The 13,609-nt window shown below is 37.0% G+C and overlaps 1 protein-coding gene and 1 long non-coding RNA gene across 4 annotated transcripts in view; one reads left to right on the forward strand and one right to left on the reverse strand.

The window, feature by feature from the left end:
• The window catches only part of DLGAP1 (DLG associated protein 1), a 989,022-nt gene that overhangs the window by 778,250 nt on the left and 197,163 nt on the right, over window positions 1-13,609 (reverse strand). The window lies entirely within an intron of this gene.
• LOC105713234 (uncharacterized) overlaps window positions 6,605-13,609 on the forward strand; it is a 31,370-nt gene continuing 24,365 nt past the window's right edge. Inside the window, exon 1 of the long non-coding RNA XR_001106516.2 lies at window positions 6,605-6,905. This is a non-coding gene — a long non-coding RNA (uncharacterized LOC105713234). The remainder of the gene's footprint in view (window positions 6,906-13,609) is intronic.

Consider the following 13,609-nt stretch of genomic DNA (forward strand, 5'->3'; position numbering starts at 1 on the left):
ACAGCACTGTCAACACTCACAGTGTGACTCTGGCGTTGATTCTGGCTGAAACAAACAGCAGAGTGACACACTGCCTGGGTGAGAGAGAGAGAGAGAGAGAGAGAGAGAGAGAGAGAGAGAGAGAAAGAAAAGAAGAAAAGAAAAGAAAAGGAAAGAAAAAAAGAAGTGGTCAAAACAGCTTTGAGTCTTCAACCAGAGTTTATAAAAATTCTAAGAGATAGTTTATTGAGGGATATAAATGATATAATGTATAAATATCTTTGATGAATAAGGTTTTAAAATATTTTTGTTACAATTCAAATATTATAACAACTTTCTTATTTAATGCTATTTAGCCAGATACTACCAAGTAGGGTAACATATACATCCATTGTATATTATAAATCCCAAATTGTAGATTTAACCTGATAACAAGTTGACATCAGACTCTATTTTCCCTTCTGAGCTACAAGTCTTCACTGAGTGCCCTCCTCTAGCCCCTAAATTTTACCATGTCGATGCTTTAGGCATCTCACATACCATTTGGACATTTCAGTAATATTTCTCTCATTTCCTTATTATAAATCACAACAGCTTTCTGCTTACCCTGGCAATTCTGTAGTCTACACTTTCAAGGAATTATTTAGTGGTTTACATAATTATTAGGGTAAACATAACTAACCATAACTAACTCCATAACTAAATCCGTAACAACTGCTAGAAAATGAACTGGGCCAGGTGCAGTAGCTCATGCATGTAATCCCAGCACTTTGGGAGGCTGAGGTAGATGGGTCACCTGAGGTCAGGAGCTCGAGATCAGCCTGGCCAACATAGTGAAACCCAGCCTTTACTAAAAATACAAATACAAAAATTAGCCAGGCATGGTGGCATGTATCTATAGTCCCAGCTACTCAGGAGGCTGTGGCAGGAGAACTGCTTGAATCTGGGAGGTGGAGGTTCCAGTGAGCTGAGATTGCACTGGGAAAAGTGAAAATATATATAATATTAAAATATTATGTATGGCAACTAAATTATGTTGTGAGTTGGATAAAATTTAATTGATTTCATTTCAATAAGTTCTTAATGGATTATCATTCATTATAGCAGTACTCGTCCTTACTGTAGTACATTTAATCAGATAGAAATCATCAGCAAAATAAAGGGAAAGAAAAGTGTGGAGGCTGTACTAAGCTTCTGAAACTTTGCTTTTCCTACTCTTTGGTCATGAACAAAAGCCCTGCATGATCTTAAATCTTGTGGGATTAGGAACAATAGGAGCCAAGCAGAGACTCCTTCCAACCCTTCACCTTCCTACCTCCTAATGCAAATCTCATCGAATGTGGATCTTATAGGTCAGTTAGGAATACTGCCAAGCAAATTCTGCAATGCTTTTATATAATTTTGTATTGTATTAGGCCCTAAAGCATCTAGATATATTTGAATATATTAGTTGCACATATGTACAGGGCATCTGTGATTCTTGTTTTAACCGTGCCTGGTACATAAATGGATTGGAGCACTCCTAGCAATCATTCGCCCTCCAGATAGTACGAGGTTAACAGGTTGGGGACTGCTGCCATACGTGGTTAGACCAGATTTAGAGATAGCAGAGGTGAAAATGGAGGAAAGAGAAGAAGCAGAATCTGAGAAAGCCCCAGCGCTATCAGTGAGAGGAGCCTACGCTGTGTGGGATGGAATGTGGATCAAACTCAAAGATGTAGTACTTTGCTGTTTTCACTTGAACTAATGCCACAAAAAGTCCTTTAGAAGACAGTGAATTAGACATGTGCCTAACTCATACACAAGTTGGATACTTTAAGGTAGAGAAGGCACAGATAAATTATTCATTAATTCACACAGTCGACTTTCTTCCTGGTAAATGGTAGACAGAAGATTGTGATCTGGAATTTTTACTGAAATTACATATTCAGCAGTTGTAGTGGGGAGGCTTAGTTTCTGGGTCTGCATCACTCTGAATGAAGGGCAAGGTGATCTCTAGAAATAAACTGGATTCCTAAGAAATCTAAATAACCCCTTGAGCTTCACCGGCTTGAGTTGCTGACTGATGCCATTACACAGTGTAACACTCAATATTCAGCAGCAAGGCTAATGTGTTTTGATAGATAATATAAATTATAGAAATAATATAAAGAACAAAAATAAAATAGCTTATTTCAAGGGGCCTATTGTGCCCTTAGAGAGAGGACATGTTGATTAATGAAATAGACATTCCCAAATGCAAAACATCTACAGTCCATTAGAATAATCTCTCTGTGTTAGGTCTACTGCTATCTTTTATTATTCTATTTTATGCATTCAATTCTCTACTACTTTCTAAAGATTCCAGTCTATAACATCATGGACCAGGACTCCTTTGAAGATGAAAACAATTTTATATAATAAAAAGGTCACAACCGTGAAAATCAAGTATATTATGTATAAATTCAGGGTCATATAAGTTGTAAGCAAGAAGCATCCATTTTATGGTTAAATATTTAATAACACCTCCACCTCTGCCTAACATGAGAACAAAACAAATTAACATTATTTTCTCCAGGAGAATGTGGTTCAGTTTATGTAAATTGTTAAAAGATAAACTGAGGCACAATAAAATGTTAACGACAACTCCAAACTGGAAGTGGTTTGGGGACTCTGCTGAGGGAATGCAAAGGGGAGGCTTTTTAATAGGATGAACACAGAAGCAAAGCAAATGTTTAATTGGTTACAGTTATACAGTTACCTTATGATGCTGCTGGAAAGTCCCGAGCTGCAGAAGTATGAGTTAGTTGGTGGCTTCTGATTGATTAGTTTCATTTTTCTTTAATATAGGCATTTACAAGAAAAAGCTCAAGTTAAGTTTCACTGATGTGTGCGAATCATGCAAAATTAAGGTGACGTATGAGGCCTGTCTTAGTCTTCTCCATTTTAATTTATTAAAACCAAAGATATATTAAATATAAATGAATATCTCATATAGCCAAATTGTTTTTATTAATACCCATATTTCTATATAAATATCAGATACATATTTTGTATATGGTAAGATGAAATATATCTATAATGCTTTGTCCCAAGATTCAAAGACATGCTTATCAAATAGGTAAATAGCAAAAAGGTAAATTTGTGATTACACTATAGACAGTATCTGCATTCTAATGATCTCATCAGGAAATAATAACACAAGGTAACTGGATAATACAAACAAATATACATAGGTTAAATAAAATGGAAAAACATCCGGAAAGGATTGGAAAGTTTTGGCTACAAAGTAGGACATCTCAAAACAAAGCGAGCTTTTTAATTGGTTATAGATGCAAATCAATAGTATAACATTGCTTGCCAAAAAGTTAACACAAATGGGTTGTGTTAATGGAATAAGAGTGTGCAAAGGACAAACATGAATCTTTTCATGCCTTGATTCTGTCAGAAAATCACTAGAATATTCAGTTCAGTGTTTGAATCCTCATTTCAAGTGGTACGTTGGTATCTAAATGGCAGAGTATGTCCATGATGGGACCTGCACTGAAAATATATGAGAGAGAGAGAGAGAAAGAAAGAGAATAGCTGCTTTGCCTGAAAAGAAGCTGAACTAAGGAAAACAGGGTACTGTTGTCCAGGTGGGACTCTATATGCCTCCCTTGATCCCCAGCTCTCACAAATACGAAGTGACCACCACATGCAGCACTCACGCCCTCCAATGACCTGGTTTCACCCATCCTCCAGCGCTGCTCCGCTGCTCCCACTTTATATCTTCTCGCATTATGGAGCTCCTTAGATTTTCCTGATATGCTGCTGTGTCCCCATGCTATTATTTTGCTACTAGTCTTTCCCTTGAAGTGCCCTTTTACCTCTGCTTTTCTTCTTCACGGGATAAATCATCTTCATGTTTAAGAGTCAGCTCAAACTTATCTACTACAGAAAACATTTTGTGACTCCCTTCCTCTCTATGCCGTCTCTCTGTCCCATCCAATGCCCCTCCTCTGGAACCCTGTAGCATCTTGTACTCATTTTTTTTTTAGCATGTAGTGAATTAAAATGATCTGTGTATGACTGTCTTCTGTAGCTGAACTGCTAAGCAGAGATTCTAATTGCTAGTGGCTGTGAAAAGACATCTGATGAAATGGGCTCGGTGTTCATCATGTTAAAAGGTAAATGAGCTTCCTTAATCACAAATGTATACTAAGTGCCTACTGAGTGCCAAGCAGTAAAGATCAGTGAGCTAGATAAAACCAGAAGGAAATGAAAAGTGAATAGAAACTCATTTCAATAACAAAACAACATTCTAATAACCAGATTTGCTTAAAGAAGGAAAAGAATACCTGGTAATGATGTATGTTAACCATCACTGATAGTGCCAGGAGTACTATATAAAAATGATTTCATGATTGGGAGGCTAGATTAGATCATTAGGTACTTTCTAAGATTTTTTCCAATGCTGCCATTCTATAGCCTCAGCTACTTCTTTCCTGTTTCAAAGGTGAGGGAGATCCATTTTCATCTTTAAATGACACATCCATAGTCATGTAGTTCTACCTGCAATTAAAACTAAAGCTATTCAAAGAAAGCTTTTGCTGCACCGTAGCAGGATACAGAAAGACACAAACTGCCAAAATGTGAGTTAGTTCTTAGCACTTCTTCTATCTGATTCTCTTAACTAAGGAAGTAAAATGAATTCCCGGGCAGTCCCTATGTAGATGTGTGTGTGTGTGTGTATGCACAATGTGTGTGCATGCAGGCATGCTGTGCATATCTGTCTAAGTGGGTCTTATTATCAGAAATAACTGAGGAAAAGACAGTGGACACTTACAGTGTGCCCTTGCACTGTCAGAAATCCGTGGCCACACTGCAGGACAAATAAAAGAAATGATTGCATTTTGTACTACATGACACTAAATTGTTAGCATTTAATGACTTGCAAGGAAATAGGAATAAAACCGGTCATTGTGCAAATGAATTCCTGATCCTGCATCTAGACATGAAAAGCAATAGACTTTAAAATCCTCACAGACTCTGTAACATCCAGGCGCTACCTGGGCGACACAGCAGAGTGCCAATGGGCACACTCTCTGTGCCAAGACACCCTGGGCCTGAACCACCCTTAGTAATCCATAGCTAGGTATCCCTGGCCAATTTTCTGAACTTTGGCATGCCTCAGTTTCCATATCTGTAAAATGGGTATAATACTACCTATTTAATAGAATTGCGAGGAGGATAAAATGAGATCAGCCCTGTAAAGCACTAAGAACAGTGATGCAACATGATAAGTATTCACGATATTGCCTTCTGTTATACCAGGACACATTTTCATACCGAGTGGTTCTGCAACTACCAACACAAAGTAAAATAATATTACTTAATAGAAAACTAACACAGTAGGTATCTTTCCACATTGCTTTTAATTACCTAAAATTCCCATACATGAGATTTAATAAATTCTTCCATTCATTTAAATGAGTCTTTATTAAAATTTGTTTGAATAATATTTAAGTAAATATTAAATAAAATGCAAAATTTAAGAAATACCAAAAGACTTTATGAGTAGTCCTAAAATCTGATCTACTACAAAATATGGCCAAAGAGGACAAAGAAAATTCTAGAAGACAAATACTTCCATTAAATGTTTAAGTTCAAGAAAGGCAAGGCCTATGTCCTCCTCCTCACTTTATCTTAGTACTTGGTGCCCAGAACTTTAATATATAAAAGACAAATCAATGGATGAATATGCAATTAATCAATTCTGGTTCATCTCAGCATATCCTATGAAAGGGGAGTTGCCATCAAATTTGAAAGGTGCTCTTTGTGCATCATCTTTGTATTTTTAATGTGTTTTTTTCCTTTAGATAGATTGCAGTTACTTCAGAACATTAAACTACATGAATGAGAAGATACAGTTTATAAACATTTTCTCTCAAAATGAATGACTCCCACTCATCAAAAATAATTTGGTTAATATTGACTCAATTATTATGATAATGAAAGCAGTCTTTTTCAAGTCAACATTTCTTTAAGCATCACACATAAAGATATTTTCCCACAACTTCTCATAAATATAAATAAGTTGTATGTGCTTTGTTAAATTACATTCTGTAGGACCAGCTTTGACGAGGCAAAATCAATTATAAAATGAAAAATTCATAAAGTTTATCCAGCAGATTCCTATATTTTTAAGAAAAGGACGTTGAGATTTCTTAGAGCCACAGAATTCCTTGAATATTTAACTAAAAATAAAGAGGGAAAGAAGACATGGGGAGTGCATCCATTTGCTCTAAACATTCCAGGGCAATCGTTTGCTTTTCTCATCCCCAGACTTAAGATCTTCTTCCAAGCCAGCAGATGTATATGCTAGCTTGGCTTCCACACTGAGCTCACATTCTGAGATCCATGTCCGGTGACAGGAACACAGTCCAATGTCATTGTTCTCTGGTCAGTATTGTGTAAGATTTTCTCAATCCTTGAGGATCTATCAGTAGCTAGATTCCTGCCCTTGCATCAGTAACTACTTCATAAGATTCATTCTCCACCTTCACTGACCTTCAACTCTACACTCTGCCTCTGCCTCACCCTTGCTTCCCACTCTGCACTTCCTCCCAGGCAGTCTGCCACCTGGCTTCTCTACTCCTGCCTTGAGCCAAATCCCGGTAGGACTTGTTACTTTCACTTGCTTTTTTTTCTGAACCATTTTAGCAGCCAAGGATGGGAATTACACAGGGAAATGCAGGCTAATCAGCTAAATCTAGATTAAATACGCTGGTCCTTGGGGACCTTGAGCTGAATTAATGGAAACGGAGGTTTTTAGTCTTCCAAACTAATTCTGGAAGCTCACCTCCAGCAGAGGCAAACTTGAGGCTGTCCAAAGGGAGCAGATGGCAAGGCTTTCTCCAGGTGCACCAATTGCTGAAACAGCCCTCGGCAAAACCATGAGGAAGGTAGAAAGATTGGAATCTTCGAATCTTATCTTTGAATTTCCTTTTGTGCTTTTCAGTGCTCCCTTGGCTAGGCAAAACATACCTACCTAAAACTTCTCAGGCTCCCCTTCCTTTCTCTGTGCATCTGACAAAATTCTTTCTCTCAATGACAGCTTTCTGGTAAATCTTAATCATATTAATATAATTTTCTCTTTCTTTTTCTTTTTAACGATGGAGACAGGAAGGAATAAGGCAAGAAAAAAACAAACAGCCAACCAATATTTCATTTAAGTCCGTGAAATGCTATGCAAATGCTGAAGAGTGGTTTACTTCCAATTTTCCAATTATGTGGTCACTTTCAAAATAGGTGTAATGTGATACTGAGAAAAATGTATGTTCTGTGGACCTGGGGTGGAGAATTCTATAAATATTCACTAAGTTTACTTATTCCAGGTCTAAGTTCAAATCATAGATGTCCCTATTAATTTTCTATGTCATTGATCCGTCAAATATTAACAATGTGATGTCAAAATCTCCCGCTATTATTGTGTGGGAGTCTAGGTCTCTTTATAAGTCATTAAGAACTCGTCTTATGTATCTGGGTGTTCCTGTATTGGGTGCATATATATTTATAATCATTAACTCCTGTTGTTGCATTGATCCTTTTACCATTGTGTAATGTCCTTCTTTGTTTCTTTTAGTCTTTGTTACTATTAAAGTCTATTTTGTGAGAGACAAAAGTTACAACTCCTGTTTTTTTTTGCTCTCCATTTAATTGGTGAATCTTCCTTCATCCCTTTGTTTTGAGTCTTTGTATGTCGTTGCTTGTGAAATAGATCTGGATACAGCGTACCGATGGGTTTTGACTTTTTTTTTCAATTTACCTGTCTGTGTCTTTGATTGGGGCATTTAATCCATTTAAATTTAGAATTAGTATTAATATTTGTGAGTTCAATATTGTCATTTAATGCTAGCTGGCTATTTTGTCCATTAGTTGATGTAGATTCTTCATTATAGAGATACTCTTTATGTTTTGGTAAGTTTTTGGAATGACTGATACTGGTTGTTCCTTTCTGTTTGTAGTGCTTCTTTCAGAAGCTCTTGTAAAGCAGGCCTGGTGGTGATGAAATCTCTGAGTGCTTGCTTGTTTGCAAAAAATTTTCTTTTTCCTTCACTTATAAAGCTTAGTTTGGCGGGATATGAGATTCTGGGTTGAAAATTATTTTCTTTGAGGATATTGAATATTGACCCCCACTCTTTTCTAGTTTGTAGGGTTTCTGGTGAGAGGTCTGCTGTGAGTCTGATAGGCTTCCCTTTAGGGGCAATGTGACCTTTCTCTCTAGCTGCCCTTAGAATTTTCTCCTTTATTTCAACCCTAGTGAATCTAGCGATTATGTGTCTTGGAGTTGCTCTACTTGAGAAGTATCTTTGTGGTGTTCTCTGGATGAGCTGGAGTTGAGTATTGTCCTCCCTTACTAGATTAGGAAAGTTTTCCTGAATAATATCCTGAAGAATATTTTCCAACTTGGATTCATTCTCTTCATGACATTCAGGTATACCTATCAATCGTAAATTAGGTCTTTTCACATAGTCCTATATTTCCTAGAGACTTTGCTCATTCCTTTTTACTCTTTCTTCTCTAACCTTGTCTTCTCGTTTCATTTCATTAAGTTGGTCTTCGACCTCTGATATCCTTTCTTCTGCTTGATCAATTCGACTGTTAAAACCTGTGCATACTTCTCGAGCTTCTCGTATTGTGTTCTTCAGTTCCATTAATTCACTTATATTCCACTCTAAATTGTCAATTCTCGTTAGCATTTCGTCAAACCTTTTTTCAAGGTTCTTAGTTTCTTTACATTGGGCTAAAACATGTTCTTTTAGCTTACTAAAGTTCCTTATTATTGACTTTGTGAAGCCTAAATCTGTTAATGGAACGCACTCATTCTCCATCAGGGCTTTTTCTCTTGTTGATGAGGAACTGTGATCACCTGTGGAAGGAGAAGCATTCTGATCTTGGGTATTCTCAGCCTTTTTACGCTGGTTTCTTCCCCTCATTGTGAGTTCATCCACCTGTCATCTTTGTAATTGCCTACTTTCAAATTAGGTCTCTGAGTGGACATCCAACTTGTTGATTCCCAGCACCAAAATCTGAGCAACCCACTGCGCCGGCGAAAACAGCTGCATTAAGATTCGTGGTGCTTTTCTGCCCGGGAATCTCCGGTCTGGCTTCCCTCTTGAATCCCTTCTTCAATCAGGTAAATGGGCGAGTTTGCCTTTCTGGAGCTCCAAATGTCGATCAAAAGGGGAACCAGTCCCATTTACTCTGCACCAAGAACCGCCGTGCCGGGGCACCGGCAAAACCACGACGCCAGCCACAAGAGTCATCCTGGCGACCTGTGGGGCTCCTCCACTGGGAATCTTCTGGTCCGTGGGTAACAAAAATTCGTCTGAAAGTGTGGCATCCTCTCGTTCTGTGCGTTTTCTCTGGGAGCTACAATCCCGAGCTGCTAGTGATCAGCCATCTTGGATCTCTCTCCCCTATCATTTTCTCTTTCTTTCTTTTTTTTTTTTTTGAGATGGGATCTCACTCTGTCTCTCAGGCTGCAGTACAATGGCATGCTCATGGCTCACTGCAGCCTTGACCTCCCAGGCTCAAGTGATCTTCCTACCTCAGCCTTCCCAGTAGCTGGGACCACAGGTTGTGCTACCATACTTGGCTAATATTTTTGTGTTTTGGAGAGATGGGGTTTCCCTATGTTTCCCAGGCTAGTCTCGAATTCCTCCACTCAAGTGATCCTCCCTCCTCAACCTCCAGAAGCTCTAGGATTACAGGCATCACCCACCATGCCTAACTATTAATATAATTAATACTGAATAATTCAGCATGAGGAACTCTTTTAAGACATTTTGCTTCTTATAATGTGTTTATTAATCTCAGTGATATAATGGAATTTGAAATTTGTAGAATTCACAAAAGATCAGTTTGACCATGGAGCTATTTTTCTTTTAGCTGATTTTTCAAAATAAATTACATGAATAAAACTACCCATTAGCCAGCCAACCTCCATCAATTCTTCTTGCAGGCCCTTTATAAGTAACTCTACACTCCATCTAACTATACAAAAAGCCCTCAAGCTGGGAAAGAATGTGAATTTGAGCTTGCCACAGATAAGCATGAATAGATTGCACTAATCACTTGCTTGGATGATAAAGAAAACAATGACACAGACTAGGGAGCACAGAAAATCACTATACAGGCAATTAGGGCATAAATGCTCATCCTAAGAACTGGAGGACTCCTAATGGGCTAAATCATTTCTGAAGGCCTCACTAAATCAATGGTGAGCACAGAGCATAGGTATCTTCAGAGCTGACTGGGTAGGATCTTTGCTTCTTTATTTGTCTGTTCACTTTTTTCTTTATTTCCCTGATTAGCAGAATACAAGAGGAGATCAAGAAAGTAAAAATAATTATTTCAATTGCTCTTTCATACGTCCAGCAAATTTCTGTCTAAAGGCAGAAAATAGCACAGATTTCTCCAGGTGCATCAGTTGGTGGAAAGTTGAAACTGAAAGCTCAATGATTTTGGGTAAATTTCAGAAGATTACATACATCCATGTCTTATGACAACAATGATCAAAAATTAACTGCATTCTGGGCAAACAAGTTCTCTGCAATTTTTTTTAAAATGAAGATTTCTGAAATCAGCATGTGGGCTATATGTATAATTTTTAGTAACTCACTAGGTAACATTTACAAACAAAAGACTCCAAGTGTACTCTTTATATAAATTTGGCATTTTGATCAAGTCTGATATCCACACACTCATCTCTGGTGCTAAGTTTACTAATGTGCTCACCCACCCACTGATGGCTGAATTAGTTGAACAACTCTTACCTTACTTACTCTCTTGCATCTATTTGCCTTTTCTTTTCCTTTTGCCTAACTTTTTCTTAGGTTTATATATTGGTTTGGGACATTTTATGATACCAGCTTATCACAAACACAATATCCTGGTGAGATAGGAGACCAATATTTGTTTCTGTCACTGTAATGGGTGTTTAATGGAAACTGCGTGCATGTGTCTGTCTGTCTATCTATCTATCTTATGAACCTAATATTTCAGTCAACTACTGTCTGAATACTATGATTAGTTCTATGTCCTACCTGCCCACTTGTGCATCTGATCTTCACAACTTCTAATTTGTGACAGAGATAAATGGGCTATCAATGGTAAACTACAAAGATGACTTGCTGTTTCTCTTTCCCTTGCAGAAATAGTTTATTGCCTTACAGAATTACTTTGGTTAAATTCTGCAGTTACATTGTCTGGTTATAAAATGCTTAATGGGAAGTTTCTCCCCACCTCCATTTGTCTTAACAAACACGAGAATTAGAAGATATGTGAGTAATCATAAAATCTCATCTTGTACCCAAAGGAAATATTCCTGTCAGATGGTATATTACTTATCTACAGCTGCATACAAAATTACTCCAAAACATAGCAATTTAAACATACGTTTATTATCTCATCCAATTTGAGGTTTGGGAATGTGGGATCGGTTTAGTTGGGTGGTTCTGGCTCAGGATTGCACAGGAGGCTACAGTGAAGCTGTCAGCTGGGGCTGCAGTCATCTGACAACTAGGCTGTGGCATGAAGATTCACTTCTACACTCACGATGTAGCTGCTGAAAAAAGGCTTCACTTCCTCACAGTGTAGGTCTCTCCACAGGGCTACTCACAACATAGCAGCTAGCTTCCCCAAGTGAGTGATCCATGGGAGTGAGAGAGATTGACCAAAATATATGAGGCAGTATCTTTTGCAACCGAATCTTGAAAGAGACAGACTATTACTTCTGCCATATTCTATCGGTCTCATATAATTGCTGAAATTTGGGACAAGATTGCACAAGGGTGTGAATACCGGGAAAGAGTGGTGAGCAGAGGCCACGCTGGAGGCCGGTTGTCATAGATGTTTGTTCAGTTTCTGATAGGAGGGCAGTCTATCCCATCTCTGCACAATTAAAACTGTTAGACAAGCTCTTCTCAGACAGGCCAAAATTTAACTTCATTAGAGATGAGGGGAAAGAAACAAGGACAATTTGTTATTTCTCTTTCACTTTGGACCCAATGATCTTGACTCAGTGTCACGTTGGACTCTGTTATCAAAAAAGAATAAACATTGTATTTTTTACTAATTTTATTCTATAGTGTGGTTAAATAGAAAGTATGCCAGGGAAGAAAAAAATAGTGAATAAAAGAGAAAGGGAGATTATAAATATAGGCAGACAGGAGTAAATACCTATTTGATGCTGAAGTAGGTCTCAGGATAAAATTGAGCCCACAACTCTTGCCACACTGGCCACAATTTATCTCTCCTCTCCTCTCTTCTCTCTTGTAGTACCAGATTAATTTTCTATTTTCTAGTTTTAATAGCAGGGTTTGTGGGTTAGAGCCATTCTAATATCTTGTAACTACAATTTCATTTATGTGATTTGCAGCAAAATATGGCAGAGTTATTAGGTTTCTGTAAGAAATATTTTAGATATTAAATATGGAAACTATTATTTTGAGAAGAAATAATTTTTGAACTTGAAATACTCCATAAACACATATTCTTACTTTAAAGATAACAGATTTCATGTCTTCTTCTTGCTTGAAAACATATAAAAACCAATGTTACTTTAAAATGAGATAATTCGTTACTTTAAAATCAATGAATTTAATAACTTTTATATTGGTTCAGTACCAATTTTAAGAAATTATACAATACAGGGGAGATCAGTAAAGAATAAGATTCACCATATAAACAATAATAATTTTTGAAGAGTTCTTTTATTCAGTATTGTATTATATATAATGTTTTTCTTGCTTAGTTATTAGCAGTTTTTTTGAACATTACTTGAACAAAGTGAAAATGTACATGGCAGATTGATGTCAGATTGATGGATTATTAAAAATCGGTAAATCAGAGTAGTCCTAGTTAATATTAACTCTTATAACATCAAGAAATCCCTTTTAAAGGATTAGGTAAATCCATTGCTACTTACTGAATTTCTGCCCAATTGCAGTAAGATATCATAGTAAGTGTATCCAGCAAACACCAGCCTGATCTTTCCATATGTCTATTTAATTTTCATGTGATATTGACTACAGTGTTAACTCCCTGAAAGTAGAAATAATTTATCTTTGGAAAACAATCACAATACCATTCATATTATATTATTTTCATCCAGAAATAAAAGTCATTTGAAAAAGCCATTGACATAGTCTATAATTAGTGTCACAGCTACTAAGTTAAAATGGCCAATGATAAGTCTAGTTATTAAACATCACAAACATTCTACAAATGCATACATTTATCTAGAAAATGCCAGGTCTAACTATAAGTACTAGGGGGAGAATTTCTTGACTTCCGACATAATTTTGTCCTGAACTTCTGTCTTTTAAATTCTGTTTGTAAAGTCTTCTTTCTAGCTTCCCTTTACAAAGGCCTTTTCTATTGCAGCTTGTTTCACTTTAGCATGCTAATGATTAAAATAGAAACTTATGCTGTTCACAATAGGATCCTTTACATGTTGCAGTAGCACAATTTTAAATGTTCAGAAGCTCTGTGTTAAAACTTAGTTTTTGACAAAATGGTTCAAGTTCCTCTTATTAAGAAACCAGATCTCTCTTATTCTCTGAGAAAGTCCCTTTGCAGATGAGGCACGCTACTGCACTGT

The sequence above is a fragment of the Aotus nancymaae genome, unplaced genomic scaffold (genome assembly GCF_030222135.1).
Source record: "Aotus nancymaae isolate 86718 unplaced genomic scaffold, 86718_ANA_hifiasm-v0.15.2.pri h1tg000020l, whole genome shotgun sequence".
NCBI classification, from domain to species: domain Eukaryota; kingdom Metazoa; phylum Chordata; class Mammalia; order Primates; family Aotidae; genus Aotus; species Aotus nancymaae.